This window comes from Carettochelys insculpta, chromosome 5, assembly GCF_033958435.1.
Source record: "Carettochelys insculpta isolate YL-2023 chromosome 5, ASM3395843v1, whole genome shotgun sequence".
In the NCBI taxonomy this organism is placed as follows: Eukaryota; Metazoa; Chordata; order Testudines; family Carettochelyidae; genus Carettochelys; species Carettochelys insculpta.
In genome coordinates this window covers 33,264,949-33,285,863 of record NC_134141.1, presented here as the reverse complement: position 1 = coordinate 33,285,863, position 20,915 = coordinate 33,264,949, and positions in this window count along the sequence as shown.

Sequence of the window (20,915 nt, the reverse complement as noted above, 5' to 3'; positions counted from 1 at the left end):
TGGTGGCTGTCAAGGAGGGACACAAGGGGGACTGTCTTCACATGACTCTTGCCCATCCCACCCCCTAGCCCAGTGGAGTGCTCCCCTTCTTCCTGTGGCATCAGCGTGCCCCACACCACAGGCTCCCACCCACATTTCTGTTTCCTGTCCCCCGTGAGTATGGGGTGGTTCCACCCCTTCCAATGTTCACTCTTCCCCCAGTGACATGGTTGGGAGCCAGGTGAAAGGAGCAGTCTAGGTCTGGATTGCTCTGCTTCCCTTTGCTGGAGGGACCTGAGGAGTACAGGGGGAGGGGTCCAATCCCTGCAGCATGTGCCAGATGCCCTGGTAGGCCACCATCACAGCAGACCATGATGCTGGAGGGGGGAGAGGATTTTGTGGAATGTGTGGAACCATGCCCCACACTCACCAGCAGCTAGAAGTGTAGTGATGTGGCTGGGAGCTAGGAGAGTGGAGTGGGGTGAGGCCAGGTCACTCCGCTATCCACGGATACCGGTGAGTGTGAGTGGTGCTGCATCCAGCTGCCAGTGCTCAACCTGCAGCTGCTAGCTTCTTGTCCCTCCTTTCCCAGAGCATTGGGGAGGGGGCACATAACTCTTCAACCCCCACCTGTGTCATCCCTGTGGTAAAGCGTCACCTTCCCAAAAGGCAAATTTTGCCATTGACAAGCACCAGTATAAGCAGGGCTTTGCCTGTGTGAGGGCTGTCTTTCCAACAAAGCGAACACTGTTGGTTGGAGGTAAAAGTATTTTGTCCTCAAATGAACCAGCAAACAGTGGCTACCCTGCCTGACTTTTAGCAACGTCTTCGGAGACACAGCCATGTTGCTAATAACGGAATAGTAGACAAAGCCTTATTTACTCTTTCCTCAGTCATTAATCACCATGCGACTTGTGTCCAAAACCACACTATCAATTACAGATAGTGAATTGTTGAATTGAACACTCCACAGAATACTTGTTGCTGAATGCTGTGTATTCAGACAACTTGACAAATGTTGATAGCTAACAAACAAATACATTAGCAGAAATCAAAGGCAGGCATGGCTAGTGCAAGCTAGCTTCTATTTTCAGCTGGTTCTTTGGTACATTGGAGACAGTTACCAGTTCTTCATACCTACTCTAACCTGTGCCTGGGGTGAGGATCAGATAAGAGAACTACAGGAAAAAAAAAGTTTTCCCCAAAATGGTTACTGTAGTTATGACCCAGTGAGAACTCACACTGAATCCAGCAGGGGATGTGAGAACAGAGATCTTACAGAACTACAAATAATTACTCAGGGGGGCTTTCATAGAGGGGCAAGGGTCAATTATTTTGGACCTAAAAGAGAATCCTAGATACAGCTGTGCTAGTGAAGAACTGTCATTTTTGGATTCAGCTATCTCCTCTTCATCTCAAACTTCTTTCAAGACACACAAGGTCAAGATTAATAGACTTTCTGGCTCAGATAGACAGAAGAGATGATCACATGATCTTCTCTCTTTGGAGACTGTTTAACAGACATACACTGATACCATTATGTGCTGACTGTAAGAGTACCCCCAAGACAGTCCATCATATAAAAGGAGATTTAGCTGGAAAATGTTTTACCCATCTCATGAAAATTTTGCAAATGAGACTTTAATTCATGTAAAATTTCAACCTCATCATCTTTGAGAATTACAAATCTCCAAAGATTTGGATCAGCTCAGTTGAAATATTCTGATAGTTTAAAGAGTTTGCCCTTTTAAAAAACAAGTGAATAGAGTTTTTATGAAGTCATCTTCACCCAGGAAACAATTTTTTTGGAAAATGGACTGTTGACAACTATAAAGTGATTTAAAAAAAAAAGAAAAAGCAAAAAATAATCAAAGCTGACGCTTTTCCTATGCACAGATTGGGTTTTGATGATGAACCAGCATTTTCTGACAAAAAGGTTTCATAAGAAAAATGAAGCACTCTACTATTAATACACTGTAAAGTTGACCTAGATCATGTGATGTGGACCAGGAAATAGAGTTAAGTCTTCTCTCTGCATTACAGGAAATGTTGACCACATTTCCTTGAGAAACAATAACTTAAAATTTGCCTCTTCTATATTTCATCCATAAATCCCTGTCCAAATTCAGCAGAAGCCACATTCAGTGAGAACAGAATATGTTCCAGTTTTCTATAGCTAAGAAAAGCAACATGCCAAAATTACATATTACATTTTGGATGAGAAAGTAACCTGACAATTTATAGCTCTCTCTCTCGGTCATAATTTTCAAAGGATGTAGAGAATGTGTCAGTAAGTGGACTTAAATGAACTCTGCAACTTAGCATTTTTAGATGAAAATGAATAGGTATATTGTGAAACATCACTGTAATTAATGTACACAGGTCTACATTGTACTTTGAAAATATCCTGTGTGTTTTGATAAAGATTTCCTTGAATGGAACTGACACACAACTGTGAGCCTTGTGCACTACTGAAATAACCTCATAAGAGTATTAAAGAAAGAAAGAGTGAGAACATGCCATTAAATCAACCTCAAAATCCTCTGCGCAAGATTCTACTTTTATTTCATTTTGGTTTTCTATTTTAGGTCTCACATCTGAGACTCTATAATCTTATCTTTATCAAACCAGTTTGCACTCTCACTTTAACAATCAAAGACCCTTAATAGTTAGCTTTGGACTTCATCTCAGGAAAGTGCAGCAATGCCCATGAGAAACCTTATCAGAAAAACACAGGACATTTATTTTGCCTCTATCTCATCTCCCTATTTTGCCTTTAATGGCAGTCACTGGGCAGTGGAGATTAGCTGGTTCTGAGCTTTGACTTTCATCAGTAAAAGATGATCATAAGGACAAAGCATTTTTATCAAAGAAACGAACATGCTTACAAATATCAAGCTGAACCACACAAAGGCCATGTGTGACCACCACCTGCTTTTGTCTCTGCTTCCTTAGCCCTAGATATAAATATTGATGTCTCCTTCCTGAAAGAACTACTGAGATCATTGAAACAGTTATTGTGGAGACAGCAAGAATGTTCTATTTAGCCTGTGACAGGCTGAACTGCATTACATGTTTTGTTTCAATTACCAGACAAGCCACATGGTACAATGAGATATGTTCAGCCCATCAGTAAGGTAATCTCAAGTGCCAGACTGTTCAGAAGATTGTCCATACATTTTGGTGTCTGTAGCAGAATCCTCCTAAAGAGACAGTTCTGAGAATGTACCAAGTAGCCAATTCAAAAAAAAAAAAGTTACATCACAAACTATCACAATGATTGGCTTGGAGTTGCCACTTTCCCAAGTCTCAGTAGTTGCCCTCATTTTCTTTTTTTTTTTAACCTCCCAGCCATTCACAGAGAGCTTCCTGCCACCTACAGATTTGTGGGTAAAAATAAAACACAAAACAAAGGCAGAAAACATTCCTTCAACCAACAAGGTATTAGGCAAATGTTATGACTGAGTGTGGTGTGGAGAATAAGTTTTCAGGTGAAACTTCAGATTGGTTTGGATGGCATCAGGTAAGGGAAGGGTAGAGAGCAAAGTAGTCACACAAATGGCTCTGATCTATAGAGCTAAGTAAATACAAACTTATTTACTACTGAAAAGGAAACCCTCCATCACCCCCTCTCAAAGAAAAAAAAGACTGAGAAACTCCCCGGTTGGGATCTTCTTGCATATTTACAGGGTCTTGTGCAAATGTAAGGATGCGTGTGTGATTTCACTGAAAATAATCTTTGCTTCTTGTCTACTTTTGATGCCTTCCTTTGTTTGTTTGTACTGAGCTTGTAACTTTTATCAGACCAATTTCTGTGCATGAGAGACAAGATTTTGAACCACACAGAGCTTTTCTACAGTTCTGGGAAAGGTGCTCTGAGGGTCACAGGGAAATGCCAGGCAGACATATTGTTTATCATAAGTAATCACTATGCATTGTGAAAGATGACCAACCCGCACAATCACAGGAGAAAATGAGGGGCTTATTGGGTTACAGATGATTGTAATAAGCCATAAATCTAGTGCCTGTTATGTTCATGATTTTTCATGTCTGAGTAATAAATTTAAGCTCCTAGGCACATCTTCTGAAAGTGTTTCACAGGCTTCCTTTGAGGATGAGGACTGAGATACCAGACAGACTGATGGCTTTGTGCAAAGTGCCCACAAGTGATCTGGCAATATGTTTTACCATTTCCCTAAGTGAGTTCTTTCAGGAGTGGAATGATTGTCTGGTTTCACTGAAATAATTATCAGGTCAGTTAGTGCACTGGATGTGTTGTACCAAATGTTGAGATGGGCATATGTAAGATGTATGGATCCTGAAAGGTATGTTGGAAAGCCTCTTGGTCACTGTAGCAGTGGAGATATATCTGCAAGTTTTGCATCTGTTGTCCTGACAGGTTCTGGTGGTGCTTTGAATAGGCGTCTACTAGTCGGTGGATAGGCCCACCATCTGAGGGAATGGAGGAGACCAAAGAGGCATCTTCCCTGAGGCTCAGCAATTTGAAAGGACCTGATGCTTCTGGCTGCTGCTGCAGCAACAGCAATGGCCAGAGTTCCTGGACCTTTAAATTGGTATCAGAGCCCCAGGTAGCACGCAACAGGCAGTGCTGAAGGGCTGGTTTGGGGCTATTTTCCACCAGTCTCAGGTTCTGCCCCTCCTGCCCGAGGCCTCACCTCTTCTTTTCAAGGCCCCTTGAGTCCCCACCCCCTCCAGGGGCCCATTCCCCCTCCAAAGGGCCTTGCAAAGTCTCTTGGCCACGTTGTCTGTGGAGGGGTTGGGAGACTGAAGGGAAGAAGTAAGGGCTCAGGAAAGTTTTTTCACGATGTTGGGACAGATGTCTTATATGGCTAATTACTTATCTTGAACTGAAACCTTTGAAAAATTAAATCATGAGCTTATGTGCAATTGACTATAAATTCAGCAAAGCACTTGAGTACATGAAAAAATATAAGCCTGTGAAGTGCCACCAAGGGCAATCAAGCTATATGAGTGCCCATGTATTTCAGCTGTTAGCTGGCTTCTCACCATGTATCTTATGCTTCTTCAAAGTTCCACTAGGAATATCTTCAAGTTTCCCCACACACACTCCTCAGCATTTTTCAGATGTGACCTACTCCCTCACACACAGCTCCTCCTGAAGTCTTTCACTGATCACTCATCATAATTACAGAACTTTGTATGGCAACATCAATTTTTTTTTAAATAATGCTAAGAACTTCCAGTAAATTGTATGTGGACAAGCAAAATTTATCAGATAATTTCTGTACAGGTATTTAGCTATAGTTTCAGAGATTTGTGGTGTCAGCGTAAACCACACTGTAGACATCCTGGCTAAACTGCTAAAATGATCTGATTAAACTGCAGTTTAATCTACTCACTGAAATTATGGCCATTAATGGAATACAGACTAATTTTACTAAGATTCCATCCTCACCATTAGTTAAACTTTAAGGATAAGTTATGATACAGTTGTTCGAGCAATGAAAATAAGTAGGCCTTGATGTTATAAAACATTGGTACAGATAATACACGCACATGAATTAATAGGATGAAACTAAGTGTAAGCAGTCAAACTGCTGACAAATTAAAAATGTTACTGCATTCATTTTCAGTCAAGTTAAACATTTACCTCAGCCACATAGTTTTGTCAAAAGGGAAATGTCACAGTGAGGAAAGGGGAGGAGGGGAAAAATGAAGCTTGAGTCCTATTAAAGAAAGAATGTACTCGCATTATCCACTGCATTTCAACTAAAAAAAAAGGTCATTGCATCTTCAATTTTTTACTAATCTTTTTTCAGCCACTGTGTAAGGTAGGGTATCCTCTGGTTTCTGGTACATTTTCTGATTTCTTCAAATGACAAAGAAAAATTGAGAAACACCCAAGTAGCCAGTCAAACAAAAATAAGAGGGCTTAAAGGATCAAGTAGCTCAAGACTGAATGTGTTTTAACCTCAAAGACTTTCATTCAAACTCAAACTAAGTCAAGGTTACCAAAAGCTTTTTCTGCAGATGATTGAACATGGTCAGTCCACCTTGCTCTAATGCGCATCAATGGTAGCTGTGTAGATAGTATCACTCCATATGCATTAGGCAGACAGATCATAGAGACCAATTTATCCTGACTTCCCGGATTATGGATCAGGCCTCCCCGGATTATGGATCAGGCGTCCCCAGACATTGCCTTTTCAGGTGACAGGTGAATCACAGGTTTCTTGATATTTCTATAGGTCATCAGAGGACATGGGAAGTTAAATGTTTCCAATATTGTACGGAACGTAGGGACACCCCAACACCTGCCTCTCCGACCCTGCCAATCTCCAGTTCCTGTTTCTTCTCCAAAGGAAAAATATAGGTCAATTCAGTTCTTAAAGCTGTCCAGACTTCATATAATGTGGTATTTATTAATGAAAAATGCATAAGTTATCAGCGGCTAAACTAACAAGTCTACCGAGTATGTGTGAATTTATTTTTAGAGCTTTATAACTCTATCAGATTTGGGCATATTTTTCACATGAACAGAAAAATTATGACCACCACAGCATGGTGATATTCCTGCCACATTTCTAGTTCTTGCTGTCAAACTGGGATGCCTTTTAATAAAGAGTTGTGATTTTTTTGGCGGGGGGGAAGAGTTAAGCCCCTTGGCAAAAGAAATGCATATTTTGCCTAACCTTATTCTTTGCAGTGAGTGAATTGTTCTACTTGATCAGTCTCGAAAGACTCTTGGTCACATCCTGATTTCTGGCTCCAGGCAAGCAGTACACTTCTCTAGTTTCACGTTCAGGATGGCAGATGGAGGATTCCCTCCTTGTTAGGAGGGAGTCCCTGAACACCAAATATCGATGTCCTCCCCTGGGGAGTGGTGGTTTTGGGAATCCCCATCCCAGGAACAAACAAAACAAAAAAGCAGTCAAGTAACACTTTAAAGACTAACAAAATAATTAGGTGAGCTTTTGTGGGACAGACCCACTTCTTCAGACCATAGCCATACCAGAACAGACTCAATATTTAAGGCATAGAGAACCAAAAACAGTAATCAAAGTTGACAAATCAGAAATTCCATAGCGCGATCATCAGCATCTGGGAGGATGAAAACATACCACAGGACCTTCGCGATGCTATTATTGTCTCCCTTTTTAAGAATAAAGGCAGCAAAGCAGAATGTGGAAAATACAGAGGCATATCCCTCCTCTCCGTTGGAGGGAAGATCATCGCCCACATCATCTTGAACCGCCTAATAGCCAGTATTTCCGAGGCAAATCTACCTGAAAGTCAATGCGGTTTTCAACCTGGCCGGAGCACAGCCAATATGGTGTTTGCTGTCAGACAAATACAAGAAAAGTGGATTGAACAGAACATGCACCTGTATGCTGTCTTCATAGATCTGACAAAGGCATTTGATACCGTCAACAGGGAAGCCCTTTGGGCCATTCTAATACGACCTGGCTGCCAAGAAAATTTGTCCAGATTATACAGCTTTTCCATGACGACATGACAGGAGAAGTACTGTCTGATGGAGCCACATTAGCCCCCTTCATCACCACCAACGGCGCGAAACAAGGATGTGTTCTCACTCCTGTCTTATTTAACCTGTTCTTTTCATGCGTCCTTAACCATGCAATGAAAGATCTGGACCGAGGTATATACTTGAAATACCAGCATGATGGTTCACTTTTTGACCTCCATCGCCTGAACGCAAAGACTAAGACAGTGCAGAAAGTCCTTTCTGAGGCACTCTTTGCCGACGACTGTGCCCTTATGGCTCACACTGAAAACGATCTTCAGCACATTGTCAACAAGTTTGCTGAGGCCTCGCAACTTTTCGGACTATCTATCAGCATCGGAAAGACAGAAGTTCTCCATCAACCTGCACCTGGATCAAATGCTCCTGTCCCGAGTATCTCTATTGACGGCACTCAGCTTAAAGTAGTGGAGAACTTTAAACACCTGGGTAGTGTCATATCCAGTGATGGATCATTGGATAATGAGATCAACACGCAAATATCCAAAGCGAGCCAGGCACTTGGCTGTCTGCGTGTCAAAGTTCTAAACCACCATAACATCCGGATGTCAACAAAACTGCTTGTGTACAGAGCTGTTGTTCTCTCATCTCTTTTGTATGGGTGCGAAACATGGACACTATAGAGGCGTGACATCAAGCAGCGCAAAACATTCCACATGCGCTGCCTCCGTAATGTCATGAAGATCTGCTGGCAAGACAAAGTGCCCAATCTTGAGGTCCTCGAGAGAGCCCAGATGACAAGCATCGAAATGATGATTATGAAGTCACAACTATGTTGGACCAGTCATGTCAGCCGCATGGATGCCAACAGAATCCCTCGCCACCTTCTGTATGGTGAACTCTCCCAGGGCATCCAGCTTATAGATCATCCCTGGAAATGCTACAAGGATACCATGAAAGCCAATCTGCAGTACAGCAGTATCAAACCTAGGGACCCTGAGGACGCCGGCAGTGACAGAACACAGTGGCGTGCAACAATCAGAAATATCTGCATTGCCTTTGAGGAAGACTGCTGCCGGCATCTACAAGAGGCAAGCAAACTATGTCACAGAGCATCAGCAATGCACAACCCTCAGATTGCGAACTTCCCATGCACCATCTGCAGCAAAATGTGCACCTCTAGAATTGGCTTATACAGTCACCAGAGGGCATACCATAAGACCAATAAGATGATCTGCACAGATTTGTCACCATCAGATCGATGGACTACCATTATATAGACTGGCACAGCTCCCTCTTTGTTACTATTCCCCAGAAACAATGAATCCCATATCTTCTGGTTGATGGGTTCTTGTGCTGATCCCTTCCCACATAGATTTCTTCCAAAGAATTCTAGATCTGTGGAGCAAGTCTGAAAACGGTTACTTGTCTTTGTCTGGTTTGGTGATACCCAAGTTATTTTTCTTATCCTGGAGGTCACATACTGCCAACTTTCTTGCTTGTTCTGCACTACCCTCTCTGGTACTTCCTCATGCTGTGCCTGCAGTATCACCTGCTGACTTCCATCCAGAAAGTGTTCACCTTCTGTGATGGAATGCAGGGTTGATACCTGGGCCTCTGGTCCTCTAATCTTCTCTTCCAATATAGAGACCAGCTTGCACCCATTGTGCAAACCATGTTGCTTCTATGCCCTGGGAGGAAGACAAACATGGCACATCCGGTGCAGGTCACAACAGCTAATCTTTCACTAGCCATACTGTCTTTGTTCAAAGAGACTCCTCAATTGCAATTACCATGTCCTGAAGCAGAGAACAGAGAAGAGAAAGAAAAAAAAAAAAAAAGAAAGAAACCCACAGCCTGTCTGAAGCTCCCGCCAAGGCAAACTCCCAGACTAATTCCCTCTGTTAGCAGCTAACACATGGCCAATTGACACAGGCAAGCACATAGGTACTCACTCTACCAGCTCACAACCTAGACCCCTTAATGTCACTCTCACCTTAGCTTCTCTTGGACACTTTCCAGGTTAACTCTCTGTTGGTGACTGTATTACTATATGAATAAGAAGTTCCTAATCCTTTATCATACAGTTTGAACCACTGGAATGGGTGGATAAATCAAGGATATGCAGAATAGATATCCCACTGTCTTCCAGAATGCCTGGCTCTCTAGGGTTTTATTTTTCAAGCAAATATTTCAAAAGTGAATCCATATCCTTGTGTACTCAATATACCGATGCTAGAGATAATTCTTTCAGCTTTTCTTCACCATCTGTAGCATGCAGGCCTCTTAGTGCTCATCTACAAATATGTTCTGCCTTGATAAACTAATGGGTCTACTTCAGTTATTTACTGACCCAGAAAAAAGTCTGAGAAAAATCCTACTTAGAAATAAACAATAAGAATGTTCCTGCATTAAACTCAGATTAAATCTTAAAAAAACAAACAAAAAATCTAATAAACTCTGTTGGTTTTTGATTTATAGAATTCTGACAGAAAAACTGGTATGGAAGTATAAAAAAAAAGATTTTTACTGAGACCTAGACATTGATTTTTTTTGTTTGTTTTGCTTTGTAATTGCTTTCACTGGATATATAATTTACTTTTCCTTCTCCGCACAAACTCCTTCTCCTCCTTTTTATACATGACAGTTATGCTAACTCTGCATTTGTTTTCCAAAGGCTCCCTAGTCTCTAAAAGCAAACAAAAAGCATGCTTTGTTTGCCAATAGGACAGTCCCCTGATTATTTTCATCAGCACTTGCATCTAGGTCAGGGCCAATCCATACACTGAGCTGTGATATATCAACTCTGACCTTTATTCTCTTGCTTAGATGACAGATAACACCCTTAAAATTTTAAGTGACAGAATGCTGATAGTACAGTAAACCTATAGCTTGTCATGGATTCATAGAACAGAATGTGGAGTGAAGCAATTGCAGCAATATACAATAAAAACTGAAGTTAATTTAGATAACAATTGCAGAACACCTGAAATAATATGCTTCTTAACCAAACATTCAGAATTCAGGGTTCAAGTGAAGGGAACAAAAGATTATGCTTGTTTAAGGATCCCAGTGACTGTCTTCTGTGACTGACTTCAAACTGCATTCAGCTGATAAATGAGAGGAAAGGACCGACTGAGCTGAGAAAAGTAAATATGTTGGACAATTTCAAAAAGCAAACCAATCTGTCTGTTCATGAAGAATTTGAATAAGAGAAAAGAATAAATATATATAGGTCAGTGAATCATGTGTCCAATTTTGAATATACCACCTCTGAATAAAATATACTATAAACAAATAGGTAGATTTTTATGACACATGCAGTTTATGTCAATAATCAGAATGATACAGCATTACTGCAAAATCTTTTGCCAATGTTCTGAGAAGTAATAGAATCTGTTTGTGACAGGGGCTATATCTACACTACAAGATTAATTCGATTTTTAATAAATTCGATTTTTAACCTCATTCTTAGGAGTTTGAATTTATGTCCACAAACCTTCTTGAAATTCGAGCCCTTGTTTTCTGCATCCCCATTGTGCTATGCATGTTCAACAGCATGAGCAGTGCATTGTGGGTACCTATCCACAGTGTCTTAGCCCCAGTTGCTTGTGAGTGTTTCGTTTTAGAGTCCCAGAATGCAAAGCACCATCCCAGAATTCAGAGCACCCAGTAACAGAATTCAGACCTTCCCCAAATCTGCCTGGGTTCCCTGTGGTGCATGTCCTCTGCAGACATTGGTGTAGCAGTGAGCAGCTGTGCTATGCGCCCTATACACGCCTGCTCGGTTCCGTCACCTGCACCTCTGGACCTTTATATTTGTAGACCTGGGCACTGCAGAATGCAAATTCATATTCACATTCTAATTTAATGAAAAATGTGCAGACTTCCTGTGACCTTCTTCCTGCACACCTGGATGGAGAGCAGCAGAGAAGGAAGCAGCCATCCATGGAGGGTCACCAGGTAGCTTTGTGGGATACGTATGGGACACTAATAAATGTGAATTAAAGACATGACACTGCCACACTACCCTTTATTCAAAATTTTAATTTCAAAATTGATGCTATACCCAGCCTGTAATGTTGACATTTTGTTATCACTATTAGGGCACACTAATTCGAGCTGATGGTATTTACAATGAACACAGTGATGTTTAATATCAAGCCCCTACTCTAAATTTGATTTTATCTTGTAGTATAGATGCAGCCAGGGTGTCATCATGGAAGACCCCTTAGCATTGCTCCCCAGTGTGCTGATCATGGCACTGACACCCTTTTTCTTGTTCTCTGGGGCTCCCCACAACCTTGTCCTGAGGGGCCAGATCTCCTGGCCTCCCCCAGCAAAGGCACAGAGCTGGGGTTACCACTCCCCTGCAGAGCAATGCAGACACTCATGTGCCATGTCTCTGGGAGGATGCACTTCTAAGGCATAGCACGCAGGAAACCAAACCATAAGGGATCAGCTTCCATACTGTGATGCGGCTCTCAGGCCACAATTTTGCCCACCTTATGTTAGCGATTGCTGGTCTAGTACATCTTTGATATTCACATACAAGTGAATTGTCCTGATACAATTGTAATGTCTACTGCTAAGTTATCATGAGTCCTACCCAGATTGGCTAGTTCTCCACTGTCATGCTCCCTTTCTCCACAGGGCTTCCTGATGCTGCTCAAGCCTCTCAATTTCTGTTTCTTTACACATGGATACCCATGCTTGAAATGTTGATTTCATTTCTTGAGGGAGGCTATGGGGTTAATAAATTATCTGACCTATTTGTGGGGCAGCAAGTACCCTCAGAGATTTTACCTTGAAGCCTATATTTGTAGCTTTGGTACATGCTATCTGTTTTTCCTTCTGAACACAACATATTTTAGTTGTGCTAAAAAGTGCTGTATCTGAATGGAGCTTACCTAAGGGACAAAGATAATATACAGTATCTATTCACTTTGGGTGTGTAATGGGGCACAGACTGCTTGAGTGCCTGCTACTGCACATAGGACTACAATCATTCATCAACTCCTGTGTCCCCCAAACTGATTGTCATCCTCACTTTGAAGGTCTTCAGTGTCTCAGTTCTCTGGCTTGCTCACACAATCTAGTTAAAACAAATTCCAGCCCCTACTGGGGTATTCAGCCCCAGCTCTGGGTCCTTTAAATTCAGCCCTTTGCTGAGGCTTCCGGATACACCTTGTTTCCTTCTTAGGATTTACACCATTTCTTCCCTTCACCTGTTCACTAGTCCAGATTCTAAAAGCTGCCACATACCAGTCTCCAATTCTACTACTTCCCTAGACCTCTTCCCGTCTGGTCTGTTTAGTTTCACCTATTACCTCAGGGCTAAAGATCTCACATCCTGTCTCTTCCCCAAGCATAAGCAAATATGACATGAATCAAAGTCTGGTCATCCCTTCAGGACCTCTGAGAAGAGAAGCGCACTCTTCCTTTCTAGCTCTAGACCCAGCCAGAAACTGACCTGTGAAGCCTCTGCAGCTCCTTGTATTTGAATCTGTGGGATCTCATTGACTATTTCCGTGAAGCCTCCATAGACTGGACTGGAGAACTCTGGAGCAATGTGTAGTAGTACGGTGGAGCCTGAAGCAAGGGTTCATGAAGGCCAGCTACATCCTGTCAAAATATGAAATTAAAACTTTTATAGGATCATTGCAAGGGCATATGTACCAATTAATTCTTCTTTTGAGATCTTAAGGACTATTGAAGAGGGCCTCATTCATCCATTGTGTAGGGGTGAATCTCCATCTGTAAGCATACTTTTCTCCAGTCTATGACTCTTTTAAAAAGGTTATTTTGTTGTCCTTTCCTAATTGTAAATTAATACTTTTCCCCCCAAAGGGAGCAAAGGATGAATATCATACTCTCACTGGGAGAAAGGATAGTCTTTTATTTAAGCAACTTGACTAAGATTCAGGATATCAGTTTCTCTTTCTGGCTCTGCCATGAACTTCATAAGTGATTCTGGTTGAGTCACTGTATATATCTATGGCTCAGTAAAATGGGGGATAATAATATTTCCTACTTCACATGGTCATCTCCAGGTAAAATTCCTTAATATTTGTGAGTGCTCAGATACTATAGTGATGGTGGGGCATATAAATTTCTATACAATGTATGGATCAGAATTTCTTTTCCCCAATTTAGAATCCACAAGCACAACAAGATTATTTCATTATACCTCTCTCAAAAACTAATTCTGTAAATTAAAGGACAAATTGAATTAAGAGAAACTAAAGTGTTACATAAACCCTAATACTTTAAAATGAAGTCCAACTGTTTGCTCTGACCTGGTACTTTTTGTCAGAGGTACAAGGCACTGCTGGAGTGTTCGCATATAGGAATATTTTAGCATATTTTTTACCATTATCAAAGGAATGCAATAATAAATGCCTTTTATTCATGAGGATCATATTGATAATACGGCTGTGACACATTTTATTGTCCTTTACTATACAGAATATCAATAGCTAATGAGATCATATTGGAGGCTGCAGACAGTCACTTTCATTGTGATGTGCACTTTAAAAAAATACAGTTTGTAATACCCTACATCTGTACACTAATATAGAATACTCTTAGGTCTAAACTAAAACTGGAGTAGGTTCTGAGTCTTGTTCTGTATCATATCATAGAACTGGAAGGAATCTCCAGAGGTTATCAAGTCTAGTCCCCTGAACTCATGGTAGAACCAAACACCATCTGGACCATCCCTGACAGGTATTTGCCTAACCTACTCTTAAAAATCTCCAGTGATGGAGATTCCACAACATCTCTAGGCAATTTCAATGCTTAACCACCCTGACAGACAAGAAGCTTTTCCTAATGTCCAACCTAAACCTTCCTTTCTGCAATTTAAGGCCATTGCTTTTAGATTTTCTCCTTCCTTCTCATAATATTGTGATTCATTGGGGGAGGTGCCATCATTGAACACTATCATCATGTTCCCTTTCAGTCTTTTCAATTCCAGACTAAACAAAAGCAATTCTTTCAGTCTGTCCATATGGGCCGTTTTTTTCCTAGATGGTTAATCATTTTTGTTGCTTTTCTCTGGACATTTCCAACTTATCCACACCTTTCCTGAAATGTGATGCTCAGAATTGGACAAAATATACTAGTTGAGGCCTAATCAGCATGGAGCAGATTGGAAGAACTACTTCTTGTGTCTTACTTACAACATTCCTATTAATACATCCCAGAATGATGTGATGGGCTTTCCCCTCCCCCCGCAGTGTTACACTGTTGACTCCTGTTTAGCTTGTGATCCACTATGATGCCTGGACGCCTTTCAACAGTACTCCTTCCTAGGTAGTCATTTCCCATTTCGTGTGTTCATCTGACTTTTCCTTCCTACGGTGAGTACTTTGCATTTGTCTTTAGCAAATTGCATCTCCACCTTGTCCAGATAATTTTGAACTACAGTTCTATCCACCAAAGCACTTCTACCCCCTCTCAACTTGGTATCATCTACAAACTGTAAGAGTCCTCTCTATACCACTTTCCAAATCATTAGTTAAGATACTGAACTGGATCCCGAATTGTTCCCTGTAGAACCCCACTTGTTATGCCCTTCCAGTCTGCCTGTAAACCATTTATAATTGCTCTGGTAACAGGTATCCTCCCTTATTACAGGTATTCTCCCTTATAGTGGCTCCCTCGAGGTTGTAGTCTCCTAGTTTATTAATGAAAAAGTCTTTCAAAAATGTACCAAATGCCTTCCTAAAGTTTTGATACATGAAATATACAGCTCCTCCCTTGTCCACAAGGCTTTTTACTCCGCCAAAGAAAGCTATGAGGTTGGCTTCACATGATTTGTTCTTGACAAATCTTTGCTTACTGTCACTTCTCCCACAGTAAACTTTGGAAAAATGAGACTAAGACCTGCTAAGATTTAGATAAATTTATTTTAAAATAAATTAAATAATAATAATAAAGTCTTATCAACTGCACCACAAGCTCAGATGAGCAAGCAGCAGCTGGTCCACCATTGCCAGACACTACCCCCACTGACTGAGTTAAATGAATAGCAGACACTGCTATTGGGCTTAAAGCTTCCTGTTCCTTTCTCCACCTGCCCCTTGCCTGAGCCATTACTTAGAAGAGCTTCTGCCACCACTATCCCCTTCAAGCCTGTGTCCAAATTTTTGTCTCCTTGCTTCTCTTTGAACATTGGTCCTGCCTGCCTCACTTGGCTTCCTTTGCTACTGTTCTTGTTTTCTTTCCCTTGTGCGAATGGCTGACTGACTTAACTCTTGATATGTTCTGGCTTAATCCTTCATGCGACTGTCAGCTTTGACTCCTGGTGCAGTTCCTGACTCCGGCCTGGCTCACAGAATGGTTGTTTACTCTTGCTCTGGCTTGGACCTTCATGACTTCTGACTCCAACTCGTGCTTGTCAGGCTTCCCCTTTATAGGCCCTCACAGAAAGGGCTATTAATAATCTATTATAATTGCAGTGGAAAATTACACTAACATTTGGCATAATAAACCAAACTTTTGGTGTGCCCATATTGTATTTGTTTGAAAGGCTGATGCTCTCTCACCATCCATAGCTATATGTTAGTTACCAAAAGAAAGGAATCTGGAAAAAGGAGTTACCAGAAACTTTATAATGGAGTATCAAATAAAGTAATCCCACATTGTTTTAGGCTCCTTACTCTATTACTTTTGTTTTCTTTCAATTAAGAAAAGCTAATATTGCAGAGTTGTGTCTTGGAGAACATCAGATGATGTAATAAGACTTGAGTCATTACCTGTGTTGTTTTATTTCCACATAAAAGTCAAGCAGACAGAGCCAACAGTTGAGACACAAGTGACCTTTATCATGGATTAGTATGAAGCAAAACTGTCTTTAAAACAGTTAAGCTACAGCTTTTGTTGTATACAAACTACCCTCATGAGGATGGTGGTTTGTGGATGAAATGTTGGGTCTATTCTGACACAAACCTTTTCTAGAAGTGAGAAGCAAGGTACACTTAAAACATTATCTTTTAATGAGTTTTCCTCCTGACTTGAAATGCCCTGGGACTCACCATTAGCTACTTGGCCTTTGTGCCAGGGGAGAGATGTATTATGCCCGTATATTCCAGATGCCAACAAACTGTTCGGATTCCAGTGGGCAAAATAACTTTTCCAATCCATATTTTTGCTTCCTAAATAAGTTTTACACTTTAGATTCTCCATGCCATACTCTATCTTTAATTTTTATTTGACAAACAAATGGACAAATCGACAAGGCAGGAAACATCAATCGAAATACATGTATGCCGTTCGCAGACTGTTATTAAAAAGATCATATACAGTAAGGTTATGATTACACTACATTGCTCTGTCAACAGAAGTCAGTCAGAAGAGATTTTCCAACAAAAGTTCTGTCAGAGTGTGGCCACAAGCAAAAGCCAATGGGAAGAGCGCTCTGCTCTGTTGACAGGGTGGCCAGACTGCCTGGCTAATCTCTTGATAAAACAGGCACCCAAAAGTATAGCAGACAGTGCTGCCAATTGTGGTGGATGCCCTGTCTGTTGATAGAAGCCCCCGTCCACCCCCCCGGCGAGCATCCACACAGCTTTTTTGTTGGCAGAATCTGTCGACAGCAGCATTATGCCTATATATAGCCTGATTTGCAAAAAACACGAAGTACCAAAAAAAGTCGCAACTGAAATTAGTATGTGGACTGAACTAATTTTAGGCATTCCATTTTTAAAGCCATGGCTATCTAAAAAAATAGTCTTTTTGATTAACACCCTGAAATGTACACATTCACATATGTACTGGGGGTCCTCATTATATGTTGCTTCGCTATAAGTCGTTTTGCATATACGTGGTTAAGTAATTCAGGAAAGCAGATTCATTGTAAGTCACACTGGTCCACACTTATGTTGCTTAGGGGCTGAAGGACCAAAAGCCAGGAACATAGTGGAGATTTTTTTTGGCCGGGTGGCAGGCGCTATAGTGCAGGGGCCCTGGAAGTGAACCCTGAAGTCATGGGTGACTGGCAGGGAGCTGGTTTATCTTCTATTTATTTGTTTGCCTTATTATTATTTATGTATGTATTCTACTTATTTATTTCTATTCTATTTTTATTTATTCCGTTTTGTGGGCTTTAGGTACATTATATGGACCACATGTGAACTGTACGTGTTGGGAACATATCTCAAGCTAATTACATTATTCCTTATGAGCTGCGTCTACACGTGCACGCTACTTCGAAGTAGCGGCACTAACTTCGAAATAGCGCCCGTCGCGTCTACACGCGTCGGGCGCTATTTCGAAGTTAACTTCGACGTTAGGCGGCGAGACGTCGAATTCGCTAACCTCATGAGGAGATAGGAATAGCGCCCTACTTCGACGTTCAACGTCGAAGTAGGGACCGTGTAGACGATCCGCGTCCCGCAACGTCGAAATTTCTGGGTCCTCCATGGCGGCCATCAGCTGGGGGGTTGAGACATGCTCTCTCTCCAGCCCTTGCGGGGCTCTATGGTCACCGTGGGCAGCAGCCCTTAGCCCAGGGCTTCTGGCTGCTTCTGCGGCAGCTGGGGATCTATGCTGCAGGCACAGGGTCTGCAACCAGTTGTCAGCTCTGTGGATCTTGTGTTGTTTAGTGCAACTGTGTCTGGGAGGGGCCCTTTAAGGGAGCGGCTTGCTGTTGAGTCTGCCCTGTGACCCTGTCTGCAGCTGTGCCTGGCATCCCTATTTCGATGTGTGCTACTTTGACGTGTAGACGTTCCCTCGCTGCGCCTATTTCGATGTTGGGCTGAGCAACGTCGAAGTTGAACATCGACGTTGCTGGCCCTGGAGGACGTGTAGACGTTATTCATCGAAATAGACTATTTCGATGTCGCAACATCGAAATAAGCTATTTCGATGTTGGCTGCACGTGTAGACGTAGCCATGGATATTAATTCCCCATTAAAAGTTGTTTCACTGTGGGCTTGTCTACACTACCACCCTCCTTCAAAGGAAGGATGGTAATTAGGGTGTTGGGAGTTTACTAATGCAGTGCTGCACTCCGTAGGCAGCACTTCATAAAGCAAATTCCCCACCACAGCAACGTCGAAGTTTTAAACTTCAAAGTACCGGCTCGCGTCTAGCTGCGGCTCACCCATCGGTACTTTGGAGTGCCCGGGCAACTTCAAAATCCCTTTACTCTTCATAATTTTGTCAGGAGTAAAGGGACTAAAGGAGGAGTAAAGGGACATCGAAGTACCGGCTCATATCTTGCTGTGGCTCACCCACAAGTACTTCGAAGTGCTGGGGCAACTTCAAAGTTGCTGCGGGGAGTGGGGGAGAATTTGCTTAACGAAGCGCTGTGTATGCAGTGCAGCACTTCGTTAGTAAACTCCCAACACCCTAATTACCATCCTTCCTTCAAAGCAGGGTGGTAGTGTAGACACAGCCTGTAAGTTGCATGATTTAGGAATAGCAATGAAGGGTCCTGTGGCACCTTATAGACTAACGGAAAAGTTTTGAGCATGAGCTTTCGTGAGCACAGACTCACTTCATCAGATGCCAGCATCTGATGAAGTGAGTCTGTGCTCACGAAAGCTCATGCTCAAAACTTTTCTGTTTGTCTATAAGGTGCCACAGGACCCTTCGTTGCTGTTACAGGTCCAGACTAACACGGCTACCCCTCTGATGATTTAGGAATGTAACCTGGACTTGTAACGAGGACCCCCTGGACATATTCTGGTATCAAGTAAAGAAGAATGGAACATTGACCCTTTTGATTTTTTTTTTTAAAGATGAGCTCTCTATTGGATCACATGTGACAGGGCACGGCAGAAGTGTGTTTAACTGTAGAACTAAAAGGTAAAAATTAAACAATTCAAAGAACAATGATTACATAAAACAAAAAATAAAATCTCTTCCAATATAATCCCCTTTACAAGGTACTGAACTGTAATTTGTCTTATGGATTCTATACCAAAGTAGTAATATAGTAGCACTTTTACTGTTTGTCTGCAGGAGGTTGTTTCTGTTAGCTCAGTTGGAAATTGCAGGTTTGTAATAAAACTACTGTAATTCATCTATGCCAAATACAAAGTTATAACTACAGCAGAACCTCAGTTACGAACACCTGAGGAATGGAGGTCGTACACAGCTCTGAAATATTTAATTCTGAACAAAAACCATTATGATTATTCTTTCAAAAGTTTACAGCTGAACTTTGAATTAATGCAGCATTAAAACTTTATTATTCATAAGAAAATATATATAAAATGCACTGACCATCTTAATTTATATGAAACAACAATAAAACAGCTTCCTCACCTTACCATTTTTTCTCTCCCCCTTTATACTTTAGCAGTTTACATTTTACATGTCACTCAGGGCGTGGATGCTATGAGAATGGGAGGGCTTAGGGAGATAGAGTACCTATGCTGAGGGTTCCCCATCAGTGTAGGAAAGCATCTTCACTAAGTGTGACAGATGCACTGTAAGTATAGACAAGACATTTTAAACTTCACAGTACCTGCTATTGATAAATCTGAACATAAGGGATCCCACTGAATGGCCATGCACCTGATAGTGTTCTGACCCAATAACACCAAGAAAGAGCACAGTAACTACTGAAGGCCACTAGATTATTTTAGTTAGCATCTTTTGAGAATATACTGCCTTCAGCAGTGTATGTTGAATCACTGCATCAAAGAAAGATGAAGTACTCCATATTGTATGAGGTTAACAGTGTAAAGGGATGGTAAGGAGATTAGTTGTATGTGATGACCGCCATCTGTTATCAAAAATAATTAATATTCTTGTAGAGGTAGGTTTTGAAAACAGGATCTTGATGAAGTTATGGTTAATGAAGCATAAAAAGTATATTGCTAGCTGATCTTCCAAAATAATTGTGATTATGAGATTCAAACATTCTATGATTTTATTGGCCACTGATGAAGAGAGGATACTGAACTAAAACAAGAAGTTGTGTGCTACAATATTTCAGGACCTATATTTCTCTATCGTGCTTCAGGATTATCTGGAAATATTTAGAGAACCTAGTAGCCCAGATAAATAAGGCCTCAGTTTGAAATTAATCTGGTTGACTCAAAAACATATAAAGACTTTTATCTCTGCAGTTTGATCCATGCCATGGTTTTTCAAAAGTAATATGTTTAAAGACTTCAAAAGAGCTTCTTGAATTTGATAATTATTGTATGATAAACCTAGCTAATGATTGAAAATTAAATAGAAACATGATTGAATTAATGTACTGATTGATGATGAACACAAGAGATAAGGCTTTTTCTGAAATGGGTTATTAAATAAGACTGGAATGCAGAAGAATATAGTACATGGTTTCATAATATACTAAAGGGAAAAGTTTGTGCAATAGTTTAAGTATGCAATCAGAGGTGTAACAACAACAATTACAAGTATTAATTGGTAGTGCTAATGAAGGAGTTGGATAGGATTCTGTACATATTTTATCAAAACTTTTTATTTGCTTATATTTTATAGC